The following is a 27,415-nucleotide window of genomic DNA, read 5'->3' as shown; positions in this document are numbered from 1 at the left end:
TGGAGAGGGCGTGGCTTCTCGTCGTGCACGGGCGTGGCTTATTATATTTGAAAGGAACTTGTGAGGGGGTGGGGCTTGTGATAGGTGGGGCGTGACTTGACTATCTGGGGGGAGCAAATGAAGTTTGGATGTGGGCGTGGTTTTCCCCATCAGGGGGCGGTAATGATAACGAAGTGGGCGTGTCCTGCGCCGCACTGAGGATTGTGCTGGGCTGCAGCAGCAGTTGGTCGGTGACGGCGCTGCGTGTCGTGTGGCTGATTCGGCTCTGTATGAATCTGTCTCCGTGTACACTGGACCGTTACCGGGTGTGCGACTTACACAACATCCGAGGGATCGCGTAGAGTGATGCGCTGTTTCCGCTTTACAGGTAAAATCATCAGTAACACTGACCTGGATATACGGCTGTGGCTGTGTCCGCTAGGGGTTTACTGTGGGAAACCGACAGCGAGTGACCCTTTAAAAAAAAAAAAGGTCATTGATCAATAAAGAGACATTTGTACAGGACACCACCTCTTGGTCTGTTTCTTCAGTTAGTGCAGTGGAAAAGTCCCTAAAGTTCACATCTCTCTATGGGGCATCACTAAACTGGTGCAGGTTCTACTTGTGTGAATAAGCTCAATGCAAACCCAATGGGATTATTGTTTAATGGAGAGAGCTTTCACTTTAGTGAATATCATCCAGGGTAACAGGATTTGGTGTTTTGGTTTATGATCCTGGTGATGAAAATGTTCATAACAATAATTTATTTTGTGTTTACTGTGATGCTGCAGGTCCTATTCACTCACATGAGAACAGTCTCTGTTATTCAGCAACTTTTAGGTTTTTTTTACTATAATTTTGACAGATTTTGGGTTTCTGGAATGATACAGGAGTCTCAGTTGGGTTTCTGTACAGGTGATGGGTCTGGCTGATGTTTTTTTATGTTTACCTCTGAGTGTATGGGTTATGTTTTTTTTTTTAAAGCATAGAAATAAAAGTTTTGTAAAACAAATTGCCATCTATTACCACAGGGCTTGAGAAACCCATGAAAGTTCAATATCTTGTAAATGCATCTTTATGCACAATTTGACCTCAGGGACAGACTGGTCACTGGCTGATAAAGGCAACTCTCACAGCCCTAATAGTGAAACACATTGATCAGCATGTAAGCAAAAAGCATTTTAATCTATTTTACCAAAACTATAAGACATTTTCAACAAACCCAGGAGCCAGGTAGCTATTGGCTTCTAGAATTATACCCCTGGTCCTAACTTTTTGAGTTACTCCCAATATATTTATATACAAATACCATGGCGTGGCGACTAAATATTCTCACTGGCTCCCAGATTTTAAATAGAGGCGTCATCCTCTATATTACCATATGTTTAACTCCTTCAAAATTGATAAACACACTGAATCACCCCCATTCTGCTTTAGATGGGGATACAACTTGTAATTGGAGTATACGCGTGTATGCCTGCTTCCTATTTGCTGTCACGTTTATCTGGAGTTTCATAGTTGCACAACTTTGACAGCGTATTTAAACCCTATGAAGTCGGTAAACACAAGGAGTCTGTATTTAAATAAAATGATTTGATCTGGAGCATTATTTTTGCACTGGATGTCCCTTTAAGTTGTGCAATGAGTTTCTTGGATTCCATATAGTCTATAAAGTGTGATTGAAGTACCACAATAATTTAGCTCAATATTATTATTATTTTTTATCAGAAAGTGATATATGTGAGGCAGATTGTCTGTAGTTGTATTATATTTGAGTAACAGTTTTAAGAGATTTAGAGGAACATTTTATTTATTTTATTGGTCATTTCATTTACCTTTTTAAAGATATATTTTATGGGTTCATTTAGTTCCAACATTACTAAAAGCACAGAAATGCTCCATGGCTGAACTCATTTTGGAAATGAGGGTAAACATATATATCATAAATTATTTAGGAGCAACCATTCATTGTAACCATACAGTTTTTTTTTTTATTTGCCATGTACAAATTATACATTTTATTGCCTTGTATTTGTGTACAGATTGTTCTGACACTCTGGCTATAATGTGGTTTCCTATGCTCTACATATTTTCCCCCCTCATTGTAAAATTAGCTCTTTGGTGTGAATCAGACAAGTGAGATTGATGTGGGTCAACAAACAGAATCTTATCCTGTGTCCCATATGTGTTTCTACCTATGAGATCATTGTAACAACATTTAAATGAATCCATCCTTCCCTTGTGTGTGTTTATCTAGTAAGCATAACATATTTTTTTTATTAGAATGAGTTTTCAACCTTTTTTAGGGCTACATTGTTTTTTCCCTTTCTCAGTAAAAACAAATATATACTTGTTTATAAACAACTTCAAATAGATGTTATTTCAACAGAACTTGTTAAGTATATACAGCAAGAACAAGGATATAAATGCAGAATCAAAATGCTCTCATATATATAAGCAAAAGTGCATTAATAAAATGCTGTCACATAACTTTGTTTTACCCCGTAACAGGGTTAAACACATAAAGTCAGCTCTAGAGCAACAATGTAGTATTGGGAGCTAGCTTAATCCAGCCATCTGGTGAATGAATAACAAACGACAAATGTGTGTAGCCACCAGCTAGCTCCCAGCTGTGATTATGTACATATTCTTTTCAACAAAGGATACGGAGAGAAAAAGTTAAATTGATAAAAAAAATTCTAAAAGTGTCATAAAAGTGCATGCTCTATCTGATTTATGCAAGTTTAACTGAAGATGTGTGCCCTGTGTTTTACAGCTTTAGAGTGGTGTAGGGGATAGGGGCTCTGGGTAGTTACCAGTAGCAGACCTACTTTTTGTTTTGTTTTTGTGGGCCCCCCAAAGGTAACACAGTAGTGAGTAATAGTAAAAATATATACATGCTGCTTTGTATAATGATTTTGAGGATAGACAGACCTGCAGCCTGCACTAATAAGTCTCCCCTGCATTAGGATTGTACACATTCTGCACATAACTATGTAGTATAGACTGGCTGCTGTACCAACGGTAGTTCCGCCCCTGCTAGCTACAGCGTTACCCCTGACTATCCGGTTGGAAACTCCTATATACTTAGAACTGTGTTGTCATGTGAGTTTAGGAACTACTGTGCTACAGTTAGTTATCAAAAATGAATAATACAATGTTGTTTCTTCATTATACATACAGCTAACTCGGAAATGCAGACCATTAATGAACGGAGCACGATTTTTTGTTTGCTACATATTCTGCCCTATACTGTACCGAAAGGTTAAAGGGACAAAAGTCAAAATGAAACTTTCATGATTCAGATAGCGCATGTCATTTTAAATTACTTTCCAATTTGTTTTTATCATCTAAATTGCTTTCTTAGTATCCTTTGTTAAAAACCATACATAGGTAGACTCAGGGGCAGCAGTGGTTGCTGCACATATATGCTTTGTCGTTGGCTTCATTATATGCTCAGCTAGCTCCCAGTACTGCCCTAGTGCTCTTTCAACAAAGGATACCAAGAAAATGAAGCTGATTTATTAGTAGAAGTAAATTGGAAAGTTGCTTACAATTGTATGTTCTAAGCCATGAAAGAAAAAAATTAAGTTTCATGTCCCTTTTAAAGGCACATGGAAGCAAAATGTTCTAACTTTCAAGTACAGTTTTAAATGGACAGTGCAGAATTATGTAACATTAACTTAGCGATACATGCAAAAAATAAAGATTTTTGTGAGTTTTAAGCTAGCAAAGCTATGCTTACCTTGTGTTCTTAGTCACCTTCTTCTGATCCTGTCTTTTTTGAAAAGCGCATCAGTCACGCTGACCTATCACAGTGCAATTGAACTAAATGTACCGTGATCTGCTTCTGGCTAAAGCTGTTGGCTGCTTAACTCTCACAAAACTCTTTATTTTTTGCTAGTATCGCAGAATTGTGTAGCCGTAATTTTTTTTTTGTGTGTGTCCCTTTTAAATATACAGTATATTTATATTTTCTTTTTTAGTTGTTTCATTGGTGATACTTGGTCTCTTTATATGTGAGAATACCTAGGTAGGCTTAGGGATGTGCGTGCTTTTTAAGCACTATATAGTAGTAGTATTTGCAGTTATCTTTGTAAACGTTTTCCAGCGATGACCTGATCTTAGAAAAGCAAAACATTTGAACCAATGAGACATGAGTGAGTGAAAAATCTCTCTCTCTCTCTCTCTCTCTCTCTCTCTCTATCTCTCTCTATCTCTCTCTATCTCTCTCTATCTCTCTCTATCTCTCTCTATCTCTCTCTATCTCTCTCTATCTCTCTCTATCTCTCTCTATCTCTCTCTATCTCTCTCTATCTCTCTCTATCTCTCTCTATCTCTCTCTATCTCTCTCTATCTCTCTCTATCTCTCTCTATCTCTCTCTATCTCTCTCTATCTCTCTCTATCTCTCTCTATCTCTCTCTATCTCTCTCAATACACAAGATCACAAAGGTGAACTCAACAGAATGAGTATCACCACTGTAAGCCAAGGCAGCGCACACTCTCAATGAGATGTTATATATAAGATGCTGTAATGATAAGACCTATTACCATAAAAAAGATATATATATATATATATATATATATATATATATAATATGTATGTATTATGAATATGTATAATTAACAAGATACAATCAGAAAAAGAGTTCATAATAATTCACATACTTGTCGCACTCTAAAATATCCCAAATGGAAAATAAATAAAAAGTCTTATCCTTCTGATGATCAGATGTAATAGAGTTTCAAAGATGGTGTTCAATGCTGCTCGTCCCAAAACAACTCAAGATTCAATTTGAGTAAAATGGTACAGCTGCAGGAATCTAAAAAAAACAAGCGCACAGATACACCTCTCATAGTGCAAATCAATTTAATACAATAAAACAATGTATATAAAAATAACAACTTAGGGTAATTCCTACTCACAAGTGTAACCCCAATCTAAAGTGTAACCCCAATCTAATGAGGTAAGTTTTGGCAGATGGATCTTAAATTGTCCACACTTATAATTGGTAACTGCTCCCAATGTTGTCGGAAGGTCTCCTCACTGATAATGTCTCCAGTGATATCCAAGATAAGTGTTAGTCCGTTGGTTACAATTATGGATGTCACTTATATCAGAACAAACTCACCGCTCCAAAACAGTCAGTCCAAAGCTGATGAGAAAACGCCGGGAGCAGCTGCAGCACGAACCTCCTATTCAGCGTGCAGTACAGATCTCCTGAACATCGTGTAGTTCACGAGTGACGTAAGGTGGGGGTGACCTTACGCGTTTCACGGAAAACATCCGCTTCGTCAGAAGCAAGCCTCTGCTTGTTATTATTTTTATATACCATTGTTTTATTGTATTAAATTGATTTGCACTATGAGAGGTGTATCTGTGCGCTTGTTTTTTTTAGATTCCTGCATATGTATATATTTGTATATATCTCTCTGTGTATATCTCTCTATCTCCCCCCAAAAAATAATAAAAATTGTATGGAATATTTCCATCATGAAAGTTTTGTAATGTTCACTTTAAATAGTTGTTAGGTTTGATGTCTGGCTCATTGCGTTTTGCGATATTATATATGTATATCTATACATATATCCTTTAGCTCATGAAAGATGTGTACCCAGCTGTCTGACATGTCTACTTGATTGAGGCATCAGAATCAACACAATAATAAATTGTTTGTACCTTTTTGAAAGTAAAGCTAATATATATATATTATTTACATAACTATTTTTAGTCTGGGTTTTTATGATAGGAAGTGATTACATTACTCATGTATATGGATTCTAAGTGATGCACTTGTTGAGCTGTTTCAAATATCAGATAGAAGAATGCTGGTATATATTGAGTCATCGTAATTTATGAGATTATGACATATCAATGTTTGTGTTAAGAGTGAATATTTCATTTTGTAGGCATGGTTTTTTTAACCTATGGTTGTCAGGGCTGCTATTCATTACTACGTTAAAGGGATAATAAAGTCAAAATGTAAACTTTCAAGATTCCAAAAGAGCATACAGTTTTAAACAACTTTCCAATTTACTCCTATTATCTAGTTTGCTGTGTTCTGTTGTTATCCTTTTGTTGAAAAGCATATCTATTTAGGCTCAAGATCACCACATCACTACTGGAAGCTCTCTGTTGATTGATGGTTGCACGTATATGCATCTTGTCATTCATTCACCTGATAATTTCAGCTAGCTTCCAATAGTGTGTTTCTGCTCCTTCAACAAAGGATACCAAGAGAATAATGCAAAGTTGATATAAGTAACTTGAAAAGTTGTTGAAAATATGATACTTTAGGCTCAGTTTATCAAGCACGGACGGGCACAAGAGTGCATATTTGCCCCTGTCCGTCTGGCTTGTCTTCTGGCGGGCAGCAATTTGCTCCTGTGTGCTCGCGTGCAACCTTGCCCGCTCGCAGCCAATCAAGCGCTAGTAGGAGCTGTCAATCTCCCTGGTCTCTTCTGACCGGGAAGATTGACAGCTCCTGCTCATGCGTGATTTGCTGTGCGCGGGCAGGGAAATTCTCCATATAGGAGGTGGAGAACATGGCAGGGAAGCTTGACGAATCTTGATTGCAAGTTCGCTTGTGCGAACCTGCAGTCAAAGTGGAGAAAAGGGCTTGATAAATCGAGCCCTTTATACGAATCATAAAAGAAAACTTTTGGGTTTCATGTCCCTAAGTTCTATCTAGCAGTCAAGGAGTTAAAAGGCTTCTTATAATGTTGGGACACTTCACTTATGATGTCCTACTACTTATTAAAGGTTGGTGGCGTGCGGTCTGATCAGATGTTTAGCAGGTGCACTTACTTTACTCCACGGTGGGTTTTATGATTAATGAGTGAAAATAATGCAGAGGCTACTAAATGTGGAATTTATTAGTTGGCTTATCTGGTTTATACAATGGTTTTTATTGGATTTTTTATGATATTTATTTGATTTCACTAAAAACTGTTTAGTGATTTAGCTTTTCTGTAATGCTTTTCTGTTCTATAGTAATCCGCTCCTCATCTTAGAAATACAGTAGCGCACTGCTGCCAAGGGATGGTCCTCGTTGGCTTGTTTAATAGTGATGATTTACGGTTTATGACTCGGGTTAGGGAGAGAAGCATTTCACTTAAGTCTGAGGTCACTTGGAGGAGTAAATTCTGATTAACATAGATCACCAATGTCACACTGGCTGCCAAAATACAAGACCTGTTAAGAATTTTGTTCAGTGACATTGTTTTAGTTGTATCCATATTTTATTCTTCGCTTCAACTAAAAAAAATAAAAAAATCTATATTGCTATGGTTTGTAAACTCCTTAAAGGGACCTGAAATCCAACTTTCCAATTGTTTTCTATTATCAATTTTGCTTCAGTCTTTTGGTATCCTTATTTAAAGGGACAGTCTACTAATTTGTATTGTTTAAAAAGATAGATAATCCCTTTATTACCCATTCCCCAGTTTTGCATAACCAACACTGTTATATTTATACATTTTTGCCTCTGTAATTACCTTGTATCTATGTTACTGCAAACTGCCCCTTATTTTAGTTCTTTTGTCAGACTTGAATTTTATCTAATAAGGGCTGACTCATAGGTAACATGCTTGAGCACAATGTTATCTACATGACACACATGAACTAATGCCCTCTAGTGGTGAAAAACTGTCAAAATGCATTCAGATAAGAGACGGCCTTCAAGGTATAAGAAATTAGCATATGAGCCTCCTAAGTTTAGCTTTCAACTAAGAATACCAAGAGGACAAAGCAAAATTGGTGATAAAAATAAATTGGAAAGTTGTTCAATTTTGGACTAGACTGTCCCTTTAAGTAGCAACAATGCACTACTGGTGCTAGCTGAATGACGAGGTATATATGTGCTGACACTAGTCGGCAGCTAACTCCTAGGTTCTGAGCCTACCTAGGTATGCTTTTCAACAAATGAAAAATGTTGGGGTTATATTTCTTTTTAAAGGGACGTTAACTAAATGCAATTTTTTTGCATATAACCCCTGCTAAAGGATTAAGGCACAGTTCTCTTCAGAGCACTACTTGAACATACAAGACATGTGTGCGTAATTACCAATCACCAGCTAGCTACTGAGCCTGTCTAGATATGCTTTTCGACAAAGGTTTCCAAGAAAACTAAGAACATTTGCTAATAGAAGTAAATTAAGTCTACTAAAATGGTATACTCTGGGTGAAACGTGAAAGTTTAGTTTTGACTTAGTGATGGTAAATACTAGCGTTTGTGAAACACTGGGATTTACCAGTGCAATAAATAAAGGGGACTTTCAGTCATGAAGTATAAATACAGTTCCGTTGTCTGCAGCATTCGCCATGCTGAGTGCCTCAGGCGCATGGCTATTGGCTAAGAGGTGGAAACTTCACTGCATTGAAAAAAATAGCGTTCGGCCTGAGGCGCTTAGTGCGGTGAATGCTGCAGACAAATAAAGGAACTTTCAGCATGAAGTATTTTATACTTTGAGTGAAAGTCCCCTTTATTTGTTGCCCTGGTAAATCGCTAGGATTTACTATCACTTTAACGTCCCTTTAACAGTATTGTCTTCTGTGTCTTGTGTCAGTATACTATTTGTAGAGGGGTGAATCTGTTTCTAAATACCTACATTGCTTGTTTGTTTCCCAGCCTAATGTTACTTTAATAAGAATTTCCTATCAGTGGAATAGTTTGAGCTCTATTTTCCTTTATGGAATGTTTGAATGTCACATGACTACATGTTTACTAACTCCAGAGGTTGTGCAGGTGACATGTTGATATATTACTGTTGTGCAACTTTGCCATCAATAGTTTGCTTGATTAATTTGCAGAGTGACATGAGCTTTTTATTTTTACAATCTTGTGAAAAACAGAAGTCATTTTGTTAAACTAATAACATCATATAGAAAAATGACTTGGAGTCTACTGGTTTTAGCTACACCACTGCTTCTAGTTTAGACATTGGCCTGGCATACCACAATGCTATTTGAAAACTGTTCAATTAAGTATTTCTTTATATGTACCTAATGTATATAAATTACTTCTTGTATTTGCTCACCCTCATACAATGCTTTTGGTTTCATGTCATCATATAGATCTGGTATTTGGCCAATTGCCATTCAAATTACATATCTCTGATCTGTTATGCTACAGAACTTTGTGGCACTATATAACTAAATGATTAAATGTTTGGATATTCCCATTGGGTGTTTCTCATAGAGCAAACCAGAACAAGGTAGGTTATACAGTTGTGCTCATAAGTTTACATGCCCTGGCAGATATTATGATTTCTTGGCCATTTTTCAGAGAATATGAATGATAACACAAACTTTTTTTCACTCGTGGTTAGTGTTTGGCTGAAGCCATTTATTACCAATCAACTGTGTTTATTCTTTTTTTTAAATCATGACAACAGGAACTACCTAAAAGACCCTGATCAAAGGTTTACATACCCTGGTGATTTTGGCCTGATAACATGCACACAAGTTGACACAAAGGGGTTTGAATGGCTATTAAAGGTAACCATCCTCACCTGTGATCTGTCTTCTTGTAATTAGTGTGTGTGTATAAAAGGTCAATGAGTTTCTGGACTCCTGACAGACACTTGCATCTTTCATCCAGTGCTGCACTGATGATTCTGGATTCTGAGTCATGGGGAAAGCAAAAGAATTGTCAAAGGATCTGCAGGAAAAGGTAGTTGAACTGTATAACAGGAAAGGGATATAAAAAGATATCCAAGGAATTGAGAATGCAAATCAGCAGTGTTCAAACTCTAATAAAGAAGTGGAAAATGAGGGGTTCTGTTGAAACCATACCACGGTCAGGTAGACCAACTAAAATTATCGCCACAACTGCCAGGAAAATTGTTTGGGATACAAGACAAACCCACAAATAACTTCAGATGAAATACAGGACGTGGTGTGGCTGTTTCAAGATGCACAATAAGGAGGCAATTGAAGAAAGATGGGCTGCATGGTCAAGTCGTCAGAAGAAAACCATTACTACGCAAATGCCACAAAGTATCCCACTTACAATACGCCAAACAGCACAGAGACAAGCCTCAAACCTTCTGGCACAAAGTCATTTGGAGTGATGAGACCAAAATTGAGGTTTTTGGCCACAACCATAAACGCTACATTTGGAGAGGAGTCAACAAGGCCTATGATGAAAGGAACACCATTCCTACTTTGAAACACGGAGGTGGATCGCTGATGTTTTGGGGATGTGTGAGCTACGAAGACACAGGAAATTTGGTCAGAAGTGATGGCAAGATGAATGCAGTATGTTATCAAACAGAACGCCTAATTTTCCACTTCTTGATTAGAGTTTGAACACTGCTGATTTGCATTCTCAATTCCTTGGATATCTTTTTATATCCCTTTCCTGTTTTATACAGTTAAACTACCTTTTTCCCACATATCCTTTGACAATTCTTTTTTCTTTCCCCATGTTTCAGAATCCAGAAACGTCAGTGCAGCACTGGATGAAAGATGCAAGGGTCTGTCAGGAGTCCAGAAACTCATTGACCTTTTATACACGCACACTAATTACAAGCAAACAGATCACAGGTGAGGACGGTTACCTTTAATAGCCATTCAAACCCCTTTGTGTCAACTTGTGTGCATGTTATCAGGCCAAAATCACCAGGGTATGTAAACTTTTGATCAGGGTCATTTGGGTAGTTTCTGTTGTCATTACGATTTAAAAAGAGTAAACACAGTTGATTGATAATAAATGGCTTCAGCCAAACACTAACCATGAGTGAAAGAAAAGTTTTTGTGTTATCATTCATATTCTCTGAAAAATGGCCAAGAAATCATAAATTCTGCCAGGGTATATAAACGTATGAGCACAACTGTATATGTAGATTGAGAGTTTTAATGTATACATTTTAAAAGTAGCTCGTTGGCATTAGCAATTATTAGTGGCCAATCTAGTTTTTTTCCCCCCCTCTCCATATATGGTTTAGGTGGATACCTCCTGAAACCAGAAAGAGCAATACCACAATATGGGGTTATTATCTCTAATTGGAGAGTTGTAGGTACAGGAGTAATTTGCACAAGCACCTATACAGGAAATGTGGTTGATTCATGGAATAGACTAGCGGTACAGGTTTCTTGTCAATATATTTCAAGCCCTGATCAGAAAATGTTAAAGATCCCTGACAGGCAACGGGTTAAAACTAAAGGGAATGGGAAAAAAATACCCAATATAGTTTGTACATCTGTTAAAGGGATAGTAAAGTCCAAATTAAACTTTCATGATTCAGTTAGAGAATGTAATTTGAAACAACTTTCTAATTTACTTTTATCATCAAACTGCTTTGTTCTCTTGCTATTCTTAGTTGAAAGCTAAACCGAAGTAGGCTCATATGCTAATTTCTAAGCCCTTGAAGGCCGCCTCTGCATTTGACAGTTTTTTTCACAGCTAGAGGGAGTTAGTTCATGTGTTTCATATAGATAATATTGTGCTCATGCACGTGAAGACAGCACTAATTGCTTGAAATGCAAGTCTGTAAAAAGTTCTGAGATAAGGAGGCAGTCAGCAGAAGCTTAGATACAAGGTAATTACAGAGGTAAAAAGTATATTTCTATAACAGTGTTGGTTATCCAAAACTGGGGAATAGATTATCTATCTTTAAAACAATAACCTTTTTGGTGTTTACTATCCCTTTAACAGGGGTGATAGTGCTGACATCAATTATGTGGGCAGTGTGCACCAAAGCTGGACTGTAGTAGATACTCGTGTGTCCTCAAGATGCATGTTAAATGTATTCCTAAACTATATAATTTTTAAAATAAATTATATAAATATGTATGTGTGTATATATATATATATTATTGTTATTTTTTTTTTGTCTTTTGTTGTTTACCTAACAACGTTAATTCCTATTAATCTGATGTGAAGCATTTGATTTTTTTCTATAGTTGTCAAAATGTGACTTAATTATTGTTTTGTTTATTAGATTAGACTATACTTTTAACAAATGCAATGATAAATCATAATTTCTTTCAAGGTTAGATCTTTAAAGCTGACTTGCATTGCTAAATTAGTTTCACATGTTTGTTGTTGTACGTATACATCTTTTATTCCTCAGTCTTTTTCCCAGCATTCCTGAACAATAATGGTATTCCATTTTTAATAATCTTAGAACTTTCTCTTGGCTTAACCAGTGTGGCTCCTGCTGAAAGCCGGATGGTTATCAAGCAAGACTCTCGTCCGTCTGCATTTGTGTTTTCCTGTTAGTGAGTGCTATCAATTGTATTTAAATACTCCAGAGAGTGTGCGATTTGGCTGCTGATCGCATTCAAGCTTTTCACTAGGGGCCCCATGCTTCAAAGTCCTAGGAATCTGAGCCCATTCTGAAAAACCAGCAAAAGAAGGGAGAGAGATCAGTTTGCTCACTTCCAGCACACATCAAAGCCCAAGTGCCCCTGCTTCAAGGAATTTAGGACTTGTAGGCTGTGCAGTGCGAGAGTTCACTGTTTATCTGGAAGGAGCAGGCGTCCCAAATATTGAGGGGTAGCCTAGTAAATAATTTCATATAATGTGGTATGCAGCACGATCTCAAAAGTATGTATGAATATGCATTTGTTATACAGTTGCTGTCACTAAATGTGATTCTGTATGATCTTTCTATCTATATAAACAATGTACTAATAGAATAGCATTTATTTCTTGGTGAAAGCATTTAGACTTATGATGTAAGCGTTACTTAGAAAAGGGTGGCTCAACACTTTTTTAAATAAATAGTTCCAAATGTAAGAAGTCTTTTTTTTTTTTTTTTTTTTTTTTTTTTTTTCTTGTATGGGTAACGGCCTATTTTACACATCTGGATGTAACTACTGTTTACTGGCTCAATACAAAGATGTTGGAAATCTAATTAAAAAGGAACTTCATTTTGCTATATTTTAACTATACTTAAAGGGCCATTATACACTCATTTTTTCTTTGTATAAATGTTTTGTAGATGATCTATTTATAAAGCCCATAAAGTTTGTATTTTTTTAAAATGTATAGTTTTGCTTATTTTTAAATAACATTGCTCTGATTTTCAGACTCCTAACCAAGCCCCAAAGTTTTATGTGAATACTGTCAGCTACCTTCTCCAGCTTGCTCCTGTTTGTGTAAAGGGTCTTTTCATATGCAAAAGAAGGGGGGAGTGTCTTATTTCCCACTTGCAGTGGGCTTTCCAACTACCTTTTCAACAGAGCTAAACTGAAAGCTTCTAAGTGTTTTTAAACCATTTTATACTGGATTTTTATATCAGTATCTGTGCATCTTATTCTTTATAGTAGTGTCTGCTACATGCAGTTATACGAAAATGAGTGTATACTGTCCCTTTAAAGGGACAGTTCACCCAATTTTTTTTCTCCCATTTAAATTGTTCCCACTGATCCATTTTACCTGCTGGAGTTTATTAAATGGTTTACAAGTAGCTACTTTACCCCTATTTTGGCCTTTAAAATAGCAGATTTAGCTTGTGGTTTCCCAACCTATACTGAAAGTTTTGATACTGAAGTCTCAGCTATTGATTAGCATAAGTAAACACAGCCAACAGAAAAAAAATAAACTCACATTGGGGGGTGCAGGATAGTTAAGTAATAAAATGATTTTTCCATTGTTCTCTCTATGTATTGAGTTTTGGGTTTTCCAGACAAATATAAGATAAAGAAGCAAGTGTGTGTATACAAAATGATAATATGCAATATAATATTACCTGAAGCTCAACCCATTGTAATAGGCTGTGGTTTTAAAGCACAAAATCGGCTACTTCATATACACAAATAATCCTGAAAATGCAATTTCTCATAAATGTTATACTCTGCAGATGATATAACAAGTCATTGAAAATACATTAATATAAAAACAATTTTACAGTGTATTGTCCCTTTTTAATATTTTATGTTCACAAACCCATCTGTCCCATCGATCATCTCATACGAAGGTACTTTATAGGTAAAGGAACATGAAACCCAATATTTTTCTTTCATTATTCAGACAAAAAGTGATTTTTAAACCACTTTCAAATTTACATCTATCTTATTTGCTTCATTCTCTTGGTATCCTTTGTTGAAAAGCATACATAGGTAAGCTCAGGAGGTAGCAATGCATTACTGTGAGTTAGCGCTGATTGGTGGCTGCACATAAATGACTTTTCAACGGTTCACCTGATGTGTTTAGCTACCTCCCAGTAGAGCAGTGCTGTTCCTTCAACAAAGGGTTTTAAGAGAATGGATCAGATTTGATAATTAAAGTAAATTGGAAAGTTGTTTAAAATGACATGCTTTATCTGTGTCATGAAAGAACAATTGGGGGTTTGTGTCCCTTTAACAGTGCCTCATTGTCGTGGCCCTCTACCCATTTACTGTTCGTTATTGTACTTTGCAGTTTTATACTGAGTGTCACGGCGCTGAATAAATATGTTGCTCATTTGCAAATTAATTGTATTAATATGGCACATTTTTTTAAAAATGTTAAGTCTAAACTTATGTTAATATGTGAGAGAATTATGAAACACATTATCTTTTATTTTACTAAGATCACGGTTTATTAAATTATGAATAATTGTATATACTTTGTTTTTATTGTGTGTGTCTATATATAACACATAGAGAAAACCCTGCACTCATCAGCAAGCTTACAGTTAAGATTTAAAAGCATAAATGGAAAGGTTAGTTACCGCATCTGACCAAATGGGACAAGCCCAGGTACCACGTCAAGGTCCTTTCCAATACCTGAGACCCTAACACAGCCACACAATGCAAGCTCTCAAATCCAAACAAAATGGTAACAGGGATAGGCAAGGTGTCCATCCACGGACACTGGTGTCTGTGTTCAGCCCTTGCAGTGTCCGCCACAACCTTAGTATATCTTGTCTTTCTGATTAAGTAATAGGAATAAAAAAAAATATGTAGTGGGAATAAAGTTAGTGGTTTGTCAAGAGACTGCTAGCGATATTGGGGGATAAGTTATGGAATAAATAAAGCCTGAGTGAAATACTGGATGTGTATCTGCATCTGTATAATAACACCCTGCTCTATGCAAAGACACATTAGTGACACTGGCACTGCACATGCGTATAGCCAGTGGAGGGCTGGTTATAGGATCAGTGGTATCTGTATCAGTATAATAACACCAAGCACTATACAAAGACACAATAGTGACACTGGCACATGCGTATAGCCAGACAAGGGCTGGTTATAGGGTCAGTAGTATCTGCATCAGTATAATAACACCCAGCGCTATATAATGACACAATAGTGACACTGGCACATGCGTATAGCCAGAGTAGGGCTGGTTATAGAATCAGTGGTATCTGCATCAGTATAATAACACCCAGCACTATATAATGACACAGTAGTGACACTGGCTCATGGGTATAGCCAGAGGAGGGCTGGTTATAGGATCAGTGGTATCTGCATCAGTATAATAACACCCAGCACTATATAATGACACAGTAGTGACACTGGCACATGGGTATAGTCAGAGGAGGGATGATTATAGGATCAGTGGTATCTGCATCAGTATAACAACAAGCACTATATAATGACACAGTAGTGACACTGGTACATGGGTATAGCCAGAGGAGGGCTGGTTATAGGATCAGTGGTATCTGCATCTGTATAATAACACCCAGCACTATATAATGACACAGTAGTGACACTGGCACATGGGTATAGCCAGAGGAGGGCTGGTTATAGGATCAGTGGTATCTGCATCAGTATAATAACACCCAGCACTATATAATGACACAGTAGTGACACTGGCACATGGGTATAGCCAGAGTAGGGCAGGTTATAGGATCAGTGGTATCTGCATCAGTATAATAACACCCAGCACTATATAATGACACAGTAGTGACACTGGCACATGGGTATAGCCAGAGGAGGGCTGGTTATAGGATCAGTGGTATCTGCATCAGTATAATAACACCCAGCACTATATAATGACACAGTAGTGACACTGGCACATGGGTATAGCCAGAGGAGGGCTGGTTATAGGATCAGTGGTATCTGCATCAGTATAACAACAAGCACTATAAAATAATGTTTTTCATTTCAAATGTACCTTGGTGTCCTTCACTAAGGTCTGTACTTTGGAAAATGTCCGCCACAGCCTTTGTCTGTGCCTATCCCTGAATGGGAACAAGGGAGGGGTGCACAGGCATATGTAATCACCCCAGTCATATACAAAACACGGAAGGGGACTACACTCCAAGACTGGACCGGGTACACATCCCATGACCATGACCCAGCAACGTGCTCAGTGGCACCCAGGGCTGAGCACGTTGCTGGGTCATGGTATGTGTACCCGGTCCGATCATGGAGTGCAGTCCCCTTCCGTGTATGTATGTATGTGTGTGTGTGTATATATATATGTAGAGAGAGAGATTTATATATAGATATATTTGATATTTATCTACAGCACCAAATGTATTATACTAGATTAGCATCTCAAACTATATAAATCCGGGGGATATTTTGAGTTGCACGTTTGATCTGATTAAGTGTTATCAGAAATAAATGGCAGAAACCGAGGACAATATCTGCATTTTTTCATGTCTGCTATTTTTAAAGTTTAAAGCCTTTTTTAGGTTAGTAGGTACAGTTGTATATATCACTTGTTAAGAGCTTTTCAGTGTATGTCTGGAACTGCTATAGAAACCTGATGTTTTCTAGACGTGATCAAGTGGCACTTTTCATTCTATGTAAATTTGAAGAATTGGCTTAAGAGGCTCTATTCAGGGTAATATAATTTACAATTTAGAACATGCTTCCTTATTAGCATCCAAAGCATTCGGGACTGATGTGAAAAGCATCTATTAAACAAACACAGAGGAGGGATACTCCAACTGCTCTTGGAATTTTTGCTGCGAGAGCAAATTGTTTGAATATCTGGATATTTTCTGTGTAACATTTTTCTGGCAGAGATGTCTGTGTGGTGAGCTTTTTCTTTTTTCTTTATGCTGGATATGCAAGTAGTGTTTTTGAGTTAAAAAAAGAAGTAATTTCAGTATGATTTTAACTGAAAAAGGGTTTGCTATTTTACCCCCCTTCCATTTTTTGTGTGTGTGGGGGTGACTGGGCTTTGCTTTTGCACTGTTTGGAGCATATTTAGTGTCATTTTGAATTAAAGGGACAGTCTACACCTTAGTGCTACTTTAGATTAAGCTGCAAATATCCTACTGCACCCTTTCTATATCATGCAGCAGGAAAAGTAAAACAGTTATTTTAAAAATGAATGTTGTTTCTGGTCACTTTGAAATGGCTGATAAGCTCCGCCCACTGATGACATCACAACCTAGGCTTCATCTATGCACTCTTCTGAATAGCATTGACAGTCTGTTGAATCCAATTAATGAGTATTTTGTTACTAGTGAAGCCTTTAATGCAGTCCAGATCGTGATGTTGTCCCTGGGGGCGGAGCTTGGCAGCTATTTCAAAGTGACCAGAAACAATAATAATTTTAAAATAACTTTTTTTTACTGTTACTGCTGCATGATATAGAAAGGGGGGCAGGAGGCTATTTGTAACTTTATCTAAGGTAAAACTAAGTTGACTAAGGCGTAGACTGTCCCTTTAAGCTTGAAAAACAAGTTTGGGTATGTGTGCTTAGGGTTTTTTTCTCTTTTTTTTTTGGCTGCAAAGATAAGACTAAGCTTTCATCATACAAATACCTTCTAGATGTGCAGATAGGCGGAAGAGAGACAAATCTAGTTGTATTTTATTAAAAAGAACCCATAGCCCTTGGTACAATCTAATTTGAATGTTTAAGCAGTGAAAATAACCCTGGAGCCATGGCTGGTCTACTGCTAAAGGTTTATTTCTGGCATATAAAGGGACATTAAAACCAAAATAAAATGTTTATGGTTCAGAGCGAGCATGAGGGTTCAGGACCTGCAATGTAGCTGGGAGCTAACTGGTGGTTGAGCATACTCCTCTTGTCATTGGCTTACCATATGTATTTAGTTAACTCCCAGTAGTGCATTGCTGCTCTAGTATTTAAAGGGACAGTAAACCCCTTGAAATGTAAAATTATTAGTTTTGTATAGTATAACTTTTTATATATATCAATCTATCTATATATCTTGGTATCTTTTGTTGAAAGGCAAAGATGTAAGCTTAGGAGCCAGCCCAATTCTGGAGCAATATATAGCGGCAATTTTGCAAGAATATCGATTTGCAAGAACACTAGAGGGCAGCACTATTTTCCTGCCATGTAGTGCTCCAGACACCTATGTATCTCTTTAACAAAGAATGTCATGGGAATGAAGCAAATTTTATATTGGAAGTAAATTGGAAACTATTTTAAAATTGTATGCTCAGCCTGAATCACAAAAGAAAATATTTGGGCACGTTATATCAGATCCAGGGTTCACACACACACACTCTCTCAAGAGCTGATTCTGTCCAACCAAAATACTGCTTCACTCACTTTTCAGTTTGAACTTTGTTTACTGCTGGATTAAACGCAAGTTACTGATCAAAACAACAAAATCAAAGCATTCTCTGAGCAATTTGACCGTAGTGCCTTTCTTCCACCTACAGCCTACCCTTTACCTTATTTCACCTTAGCATGGCAAGTGTCATTGTCAGCTCTTAACCCCTTAACAACCACGACGTACCCTGTACGTCGCTGGTCGTTAAGGGATTGTGTGCCTATAATAGCGCTGGCTTTGCTACGAGCAGCGATACCGCGCTATTCAAAACGGCACCCCCATAGAAAAACCAGCTATGTCATTAAGGGGTTAAAAACATTCTATGTTTTACCAAAGTCATCTGCTGCTTGTGGTTTCCATAGACTAGTGGAGAGTCACTGTCCCCACGCCTCCCCTGATGTGCTCTAGTGCCCCCCTGGGGAGGCTGCCTCACACTGTACTGGAGGGAAATGAACTTAAAGGGACAGTCAAGTAAAAAAAAAAAAAAGTTCATGATTTAAATAGGGCATGTCATTTTTAAACAACTTTCCATATAATTACTTTTATTACCAACTTTGCTGTTCTCGTGGTATTCTTAGTTGAAAGCTAAAACTAGGAGGTTCATATGCTAATTTCTTAGACCTTGAAGGCCACCTCTAATCTAAATGCATTTTGACAGTTTTTCACCACTAGAGGGCGTTAGTTCATGTGTTTCATATAGATAACATTGAGCTCAGGCACGTGAAGCTCTTAGGAGTCAGCACTGATTGGCTGAAAATGCAAGTCTGTCAAAAGAACTGAAATAAGGGGGCAGTTTGCAGAGGCTTAGATACAAGGTAACCACAGAGGTAAAAAGTGTATTAATATAACTGTGTTGTTTATGCAAAACTGGGGGATGGGTAATAAAGGGATTATCTACCTTTTTTAAACAACAAAAATTCTGGTGTTTACTGTCCCTTTAAATATACAGAATGCACTCTAGCCGTAGGCAGTAAGGAAAACGAATAGATTATCTACGCTAAACTGTTGGAAAAGTCGTCTAAATAAATAAATAATGAAATATGTTGCAACAGTTTAATTAAAATGTTATGGAGAATTATATTTTGAGCATAATATTCATTTTTAAAATCTTATTTTTTTTTTCTCTTTATGTTGATTAATTTTTTTAAATTTTTTTTTTTTAATCTGTATTTATTTTTTCTCTAGTTTTACATTATGGTTTGTCAACCTGAAAATCAATGTCAGAAGTGACTTCCTGTGACTCATTTTTTGATAATACTTGAGCCTCTTGTGGATGTTGCAAACCGTTTGTTCTTTAACAGAAATGGATTTTACATTGTGTGTTCCCTATAATTACCAGCCGTTTTTAGTATGGTGTAGTTTCACTGAGATTTTGATGTATTATTGACTTTTGGGAATAGATGGTAAGGGCTGTATGGTTCTGTACACTAAGGGATTGATTTATCAAAGGCTTCGTCTGCCTTCGCCCCCAATAACAAGAGAACCTGCAGTTTGTATTTATGAAGCAGTGGTCATCAGAACGCTGCTTCCCTAACCTCTTCGCCACCTCTTAGATGGCGAATTTCATTCAAAAGTTTTTTATTGAAGGTTTAGCATAGTAACAATAAGAAAACATGGTACATTGACATCGCCATACATGTTATTACAGTTTATAATAGTCATATTATAGCAGAAAGAAACCATGTCAAGCAATGTCTGTCCATTTATAACATAAACCAACATTTTCTATATTTCTTATAGCTTCATAACAATTGTAGCTATTATACCAGACTCTCGTGTTAGGACACATTCAAATAGATCATTGTAGCTACTTAGACGACCCAGTTAACTATATTTTGTATTAAAGTTGATTAAACTGAACAGTTGTGAAACTTTTCTAAAGTTATCCACTTCCAATTACATTAGTTAGATAAGATACATATGAGGGTAAGGGGGAGGAACCTAAAGGGAGAAGGGAAGAGGAGAGAGGAAGAGAAAAAAAAAGAAAAAGGGGCTAGCGTTTTCTAGCTTTCAATATTCAACCATCTGTTCCAGATTTCAAAATATATGTCTAGTTTGTTAAGGGAGCTATATACATATCTTTCCATATCTTTAAGATACTCTACTATATCCTTTACCTTCTTTAATGAAGGGGGAGAGGGTTGCTTTCATTCCCTGGCTATGGCCAACTTGGTAGCCATCAAAATGTACACAATCAGAGCTCTGTCAGAATCTGTGGTGGTCAAACTACCCTGATGCAGGAGACCCATGGCCGGATGTAAGGGAATAGACATACCCAGGTCACTAAGCAACTGCGATATATTTCTCCATAATCCTAATATTTTTGGGCATTCCCACCATATGTGTATATGGGTACCTAGGTTGCCGCAATTCCTCCAACAGAGGGGGGGAGGCCGATCTATAGTATTTGTTTAAGGTTACCGGTACAAGATGCCATCTGGTAATGAGTTTATAATATAGTTCCCAAAGGGTTGCGCAGTGTAAATATTTTTTGGTTCGCATTATCTCTTTAAACAAATCATCAGTCTCTATCTATTCCAATGTCTCGTTCCCAGGCTCTAAACTGATTTAGTTTGACTGGTTCTGACGGGGATAAAAGAAGTTGGTAGTTGAATGAGAGGGTTCCTCTAAGAGCTTTAGGGGTAATCCATCTCTGTTCCCATTTAGTCTGATTCCTGACCTTCTGTCCCGTCAGTCCCCAAGATCTTAAGTAACTGATTAATCTGAGATATTCAAAGTGTAGAGACTCTGGAAGATAAAACCTTTGTTTGGCTTCCTCAAAGGAGATAGGGGAGCCTCTATTAAGAAGAACCTCAATTGGAAGTTCTGCCGTCTCTGCCCATGTTCTAATATGAGTCTGGGAGAGAGTAATCAAGACGCTCCGAATACTATATGCTGGTGAAGGATGTGGAGATATGGTGACTACGTTCTTTTTTTGGTCCCAAAGTTTTAAGGCGTCAAGGAGAAAAGGGTGAGTTATTTTCAGTGTTTGCCTAACATGGGTTGGGATCCATAAGAGGTCTAAGAGTAGAATACCCTTGGGTAGGAAAGATTGTTCTATATCCTGCCATCTATAAGACTCTACTTTAATACTCCACCCTAGTATATGTGAAAGTCTAGCCACATCATGGTATAGAAGAACACTCGGAGATGCTAACCCTCCTCTTTCTATTGGTTTCTGAATCATTGAGGACGCAATTCTGGGTCTTTTACCTGTCCAAATATATGAGTTAATCATACTTTGGTACTTGTTCAAGAGGGGTCTAGGGACTGATAATGGGATACACCTAAATAGGTATGTCAATTTTGGGAGCAAGGACATTTTAATAGCTGATATCCTACCAGTCCAGGAGAACTCTTTAAATTCCCAGCTCGCTAATAATTTCTTGAATTCTGGTAGGCGTTCTGAGAAATTTCTGGTAATAACTGCTTCTAGGCTGGGACTAAGGTATACTCCCAAATGTTTGATGAATGTGGGGGACCAATGGAAAGTATAATTCTTTTTTAGTCTAGATAGATCTGGGGCTGGGATACAGATATGTAAGGCCTCAGTTTTGGCTAGATTTAATTTATAGTAGCTACATTGCGAAAATCTCTATCGTTTGGAAGACAGCCGGCACTGAGATCAAGGGTGATGTAAGTAGGAGGGTGACATCATCAGCAAAAAGAGCTATTTTGTGGCAGGATTCTCCTAACTGAATGCCAACGATATCGTTATTTAGCCTTACAGCTTGAGCTAAAGGCTCAATGGACAGGGCAAACAGGAGAGGGGATAGGGGGCAGCCCTGTCTAGTTCCGTTTGAAATATTGAATGGCTCTGATTTGAAGCCCGGTCCACTGACTACAGCATGAGGGTTAGAATATAATACCTGAGTTGCTTTGACAAAGTTAGATGGGAGCCCAAAAATTCTAAGTACCTCCCATAGATAGTCCCATCTGACCCTGTCAAACGCCTTTTCGGCATCCAAAGACAGGGCCAGAAAGGGTACTCCTCTACTTTTAGCTTCATACAGAGTAGATAGAATTCTATGCGTATTATCTGGGCCTTCTCTATTAGGTATAAAACCTACTTGATCTAGGTGAACAATAGAGCCTATTACTCTAGAAAGCCTGTTAGCAAGAATTTTAGAATAGAGTTTGGTGTCTATGTCTATAAATGATATGGGTCTGTAACTGTGACCCAATTGTGGGTCTTTAGATGGCGAATTTCAATCTCCCCGGTCTTGTCCGACCAGGGAGATTGACAGCTCCTACCCGCGCTTGATTGGCTGTGTGCGGGCAGTGGGTGGCTTTGCACAAGAGCGCAAAATTGCATTCTTGTGCAATGCAGAATTCATCGCGCCGAGGCGGACAGGGGCGCTTTATGTATGCCCCTGTCTGCCGTAGCTTGATAAATCGACCCCTAAAATGGAAATAAATGGCATATGCTAATGTACTTTTCATCCAACTATAAATCAGAAGCTTTTTAATAGGTATGAGCAAAAGTAAGTTATTCTGCAATTATCTGTGCTGGATTTATTAATGTAAAAGTGCAGCACATAAATACCTGTAAATCCAGATGTTTGTTGCACCTCTATACTAATAAATCTGGTACCAAAAATAGCCCAGTGCTGTGGCCATGTTGTGCATATATAACATACTGTATCCAATAATGACTGCTTGCACATGCCTACTTTTTTATGAGCATGAAATGATTTCACATTTTTAAAACTTTATTTACTAGCAGCATATAATCAAGGTAACGTAAGTCCTATAAATATAGGTCTGTTCCATGTGTTTTCCTGTAGGAAAACCAGTTTGCCATTTCCCTAAAACAAAAAATTGTTTATAATTAATTATCTGTCATATAATTGCACAGTGAATATTTGCTGCCAAGTGAAAAAATAGTTTCCTCAAACCTGAAATGCTACTTTATTTGAAGGCTTACAACAAACAGTAGTGTATTTTTCTTGTATGCTTTTTTTATTTATTTTTTTATACCGTATGTATATGTGTATTTATTTTTATTATTATACTTTTATTTATGAAGCGCCAACATATTCTGCAGCGTTGTCCATGGATACAACTCATTTAAATAAAACAATGATCTAAAACTTGTAAGAGACAAGACAAAATTTGACAAACACATACAGGTATACCTCACTTTACAGCACTTCGCTAATACAGCGCTTTGTGGAGCTGAAGTTCAACCTCCAAGGATTTTGAAACAGTGCTGTAATCAACGTGAGATTGCGAGAAAAGTGATTGGCACCATTTTGTTATACGCAGTTCACTCTGTTTACAGCATTACAGTGCAATCTGTGCCTCAGTGTTATAGTCTGGCAAATTTTAGACTATACGATATAAAAAATAAATAAATAAAAAAACATACAAGAAAAATACACTACTGTTTGTTGTAAGCCTTCAAATAAAGTAGCATTTCAGGTTTGAGGAAACTATTTTTTCACTTGGCAGCAAATATTCACTGTGCAATTATATGACAGATAATTAATTATAAACAATTTTTTGTTTTAGGGAAATGGCAAACTGGTTTTCCTACAGGAAAACACATGGAACAGACCTATATTTATAGGACTTACGTTACCTTGATTATATGCTGCTAGTAAATAAAGTTTTAAAAATGTGAAATCATTTCATGCTCATAAAAAAAGTAGGCATGTGCAAGCAGTCATTATTGGATACAGTATGTTATATATGCACAACATGGCCACAGTATTGGGCTATTTTTGGTACCAGATTTATTAGTATAAAGGTGCAACAAACATCTGGATTTACAGATGTGACACTAATGGGAAAAAAGTGGTGACACTAATAGGAAAAAACGTTTTGGTTTAATTACAAATATAACGTTTTTTGAGGGACTTTAAGGGGTCTTTGTGGCTTGTTTAAGGGTTATTAACCCACATGGCTAGTTTAAGAAACACTCTGTGGTGTTTCTTTTAGGCCCCATAACATTGAGTGAGGTGGGAGGGGCCTATTTTCATTTGCACAGTTTATTTACCTCAGAAGCATCCAGCTACTTCTCCAGTAGAGGTTTTTTCCCCCCACAAATCATTCCTAAAGGGCAGGATTTCCTAAGATTTCCTAAGTTGTCAGACTTCTCATCTGGGGGAGTGGGAGCTCCATCCGGAGGTATTTGCCCAGCTGAGTCAGCTATGGGGCACACCAGAATTGGATCTGATGGCGTCCCGACAGAACGCCAAACTTCCTTGTTACGGGTCCAGGTCCCGGGATCCCCAGGCGGTACTGATAGATGCTCTAGCAGTGCCCTGGTCCTTCAATCTGGCTTATGTATTTCCACCGTTTCCTCTCCTCCCACGTCTGGTTGCCAGAATCAAGCAGGAGAGAGCTTAGGTGATTCTGATAGCGCCTGCGTGGCCACGCAGGACTTGGTATGCAGACCTAGTGGACATGTCATCTGTTCCACCGTGGACTCTGCCAATGAGGCAGGACCTTCTAATCCAAGGTCCATTCAAGCATCCAAATCTAATTTCTCTGCGTCTGACTGCTCTGAGATTGAACGCCTGATTCTATCAAAGCGTGGTTTCTCTGAGTCGGTCATTGATACCCTGATTCAGGCTAGAAAGCCTGTCACCAGGAAAATCTATCATAAGATTTGGCGCAGATATCTTTGTTGGTGTGAATACAAGGGTTACTCATGGAGTAAGATTAGGATTCCTAGAATTTTGTCCTTTCTCCAAGAAGGATTGGAGAAGGGATTATCAGCTAGTTCCTTAAAAGGACAAATATATGCTTTGTCTATTCTTTTACACAAATGTCTGGCAGATGACCCAGACGTTCAAGCGTTTAGTCGGGCCTTGGTCAGGATCAAGCCTGTATTTAAACCTGTTGCTCCACCATGGAGCCTAAATTTGGTTTTTAATGTTCTTCAAGGGGTTCCGTTTGAACCTATGCATTCCATAGATATTAAGCTTCTATCTTGGAAAGTTTTGTTTTTAGTAGCTATCTCTTCGGCTCGAAGAGTTTCTGAGTTATCTGCTTTATAGTGTGACTCACCTTACCTAGTTTTCCATGCAGATAAGGTGGTTTTGCGTACCAAACCTGGGTTTCTTCCTAAGGTTGTTTCTAATAGGAGTATCAATCAGGAGATTGTTGTTCCTTCTGTGTCCTAATCCTTCATCAAAGAAGGAACGACTGTTGCACAATCTTGATGTGGTTTGTGCCTTAAAGTTCTACTTACAAGCAACTAAAGATTTTCGTCAAACATCTTCATTGTTTGTTGTTTATTCTGGTAAACGGAGAGGTCAAAAGGCTATGGCTACCTCTTTCCTTTTGGCTGAAAAGCATCATCCATTTGGCTTATGAGACTGCTGGCCAGCAGCCTCCTGAAAGAATTACTGCTCATTCTACTAGAGCAGTGGCTTCCACATGGGCTTTTAAAAATGAGGCTTCTGTTGAACAACAGATTTGTAAGGCGGCGACTTGTTCTTCGCTTCATACTTTTTCCAAATTTTACAAATTCGATACTTTTGCTTCTTTGGAGGCTATTTTTGGGAGGCAGGTTTTACAAGCAGTGGTGCCTTCCATTTCGTGTACCTGTCTTGTCCCTCCCTTCATTCATGTCCTAAAGCTTTGGTATTGGTATCCCACAAGTATGGATGAATCCGTGGACTCGATACATCTTACAAGAGAAAACAGAATTTATGCTTACCTGATAAATTTATTTCTCTTGTGATGTATCGAGTCCACGGCCTGCCCTGTCTGTTTAAGACAGGTAGTATATTTTTAATTAAAAAACTTAAGTCACCACTGCACCCTATAGTTTCTCCTTTTTCTTCCTAGCCTTCGGTCGAATGACTGGGGGCGGAGCTAAGGGAGGAGCTATATAGAAAGCTCTGCTGTGGGTGCTCTTTGCCACTTCCTGTAGGGAAGGAGAATATCCCACAAGTATGGATGAATCCGTGTACTCGATACATCACAAGAGAGAAATTTATCCGGTAAGCATAAATTCTGTTTTTTCTTTTACAAAGATATGACGGGTCCACAGACTTCATCCTTACTTCTGGGATATTAACCTCCTGCTAACAGGAAGTGGCAAAGAGCACTATAGCAGAGCTGTATATATAGCCCCTCCCTTCCCCTCCACCCCCAGTCATTCTCTTTGCCTGTGTTATACTAGGAAGACATGGTAAAGTGAGGGCCTTTAAAAACGATGCATCTGTTGAACAGATTTGTAAGGCTGCGACTTGGTCGTCCCTTCACACTTTTTCCAAATTTTCCAAATTTGATACTTTTGCTTCTTCTGAGGCTATTTTTGGGAGAAAGGTTCTTCAAGCAGTGGTGCCTTTTGTTTAGGTTCCTGTCTTGTCCCTCCCGTTCATCCGTGTCCTTTTGCTTTGGTATTGGTATCCCACAAGTAAGGATGAAGTCCGTGGACTCGTCATATCTTTGTAAAAGAAAAGTAAATTTATGCTTACCTGATAAATTACTTTCTTTTACTATATGACGAGTCCGGGCCCACCCTATTCTTTTAAGACAGATTTTTTTTATTTTTATTTTTAACTTCAGTCACCTCTGCACCTTTTTGCCTTTCCTTTTCTCTTCCTATACCTTCGGCCGAATGACTGAGGGTGGAGGGGAAGGGAGAGGCTATATATATATACAGCTCTGCTGTGGTGCTCTTTGCTACTTCCTGTTAGCAGGAGGTTAATATCCCACAAGTAAGGATGAAGTCCGTGGACTCGTCATATCGTAAAAGAAATTAATTTATCAGGTAAGCATAAATTTACTTTTTTTTTCTCTCCAAAAAACAAAGGCTCTATTTCTGTTTAAACAGAATGATACAAAAACGCTAAATATTCGGTGGTACTTTGGGCATAAGTTAATCTTCTGAAATTCCCGATGGCAAAAGGGTTAAAGAGACAGCTTAGTGCGGGAAATTTTGCTGTCTTTCTGCTTTTACAGAAATGTGTAGGCCCTGGTACTGATGTTTTCAGATTGTGGGAATCCATTTGAGAAGACCAGTTGATCTTGCTTTTTTAGACTAGTAGA

The 27,415-nt window shown here is 37.8% G+C and overlaps 1 protein-coding gene across 3 annotated transcripts in view; it reads left to right on the top strand.

Annotated features, from left to right (window-relative positions):
* Nucleotides 1-235: 235 nt before the first annotated feature.
* The window catches only part of ARHGAP29 (Rho GTPase activating protein 29), a gene marked incomplete in the record, with an annotated part of 410,124 nt that continues 382,944 nt past the window's right edge, over nt 236-27,415 (top strand). For all 3 annotated transcript variants that reach the window (XM_053694084.1, XM_053694083.1, XM_053694082.1), the window contains 1 exon segment: nt 236-367.

Source organism: Bombina bombina, chromosome 10 (assembly GCF_027579735.1).
Source record: "Bombina bombina isolate aBomBom1 chromosome 10, aBomBom1.pri, whole genome shotgun sequence".
Taxonomy (NCBI): domain Eukaryota; kingdom Metazoa; phylum Chordata; class Amphibia; order Anura; family Bombinatoridae; genus Bombina; species Bombina bombina.
This window is presented reverse-complemented; position numbering and strand designations above follow the sequence as displayed.